The following is a 314-nucleotide window of genomic DNA, read 5'->3' as shown; positions in this document are numbered from 1 at the left end:
GCTGTGATGTAGATGATTACATGGTCAGGTGGGTGGCAAGTTGGCTTAGGAGTTGCACCCAGAGATTGGTGGTGGTGAATGGGTTGATATTGACCTGGAAAGATGCTGGCAGTGGAGTCCTGCAAGGCTTGATCCTTGAACTGGTGCTGTTCCATGTCTTCATCAGTGACTTGGATGAGGGCGTGGAGAGCACCCTGTCCAAATTTGCAGGTGATACCAAATTATGGGGCAGAGTTAACACACAAGAGGGTACGGAATGGATCCAAGCAGATCTGGACAGGTTGGAAAAATGGCCAGAACGAAATAGGACGCAG

The 314-nt window shown here is 49.7% G+C and overlaps 1 protein-coding gene and 1 long non-coding RNA gene across 2 annotated transcripts in view; both read left to right on the top strand.

Moving 5' to 3' along the window:
- The window catches only part of PRIM2 (primase (DNA) subunit 2), a gene marked incomplete at its 5' end in the record, with an annotated part of 329,364 nt that overhangs the window by 150,661 nt on the left and 178,389 nt on the right, over positions 1 to 314 (top strand). The gene's annotated exons all lie outside the window — the stretch shown is intronic.
- Positions 103 to 314, top strand: part of LOC109299979 — a 5,286-nt gene continuing 5,074 nt past the window's right edge. The window contains exon 1 of the long non-coding RNA XR_002098085.1: positions 103 to 280. This is a non-coding gene — a long non-coding RNA (uncharacterized LOC109299979). The remainder of the gene's footprint in view (positions 281 to 314) is intronic.

Source organism: Gavialis gangeticus, unplaced genomic scaffold (genome assembly GCF_001723915.1).
Source record: "Gavialis gangeticus isolate Ggan-Ray unplaced genomic scaffold, GavGan_comp1, whole genome shotgun sequence".
NCBI lineage: Eukaryota > Metazoa > Chordata > Crocodylia > Gavialidae > Gavialis > Gavialis gangeticus.
The sequence above is the reverse complement of the archived record's forward strand: the minus strand, read 5'-3'. Positions and strand labels throughout refer to the sequence as shown.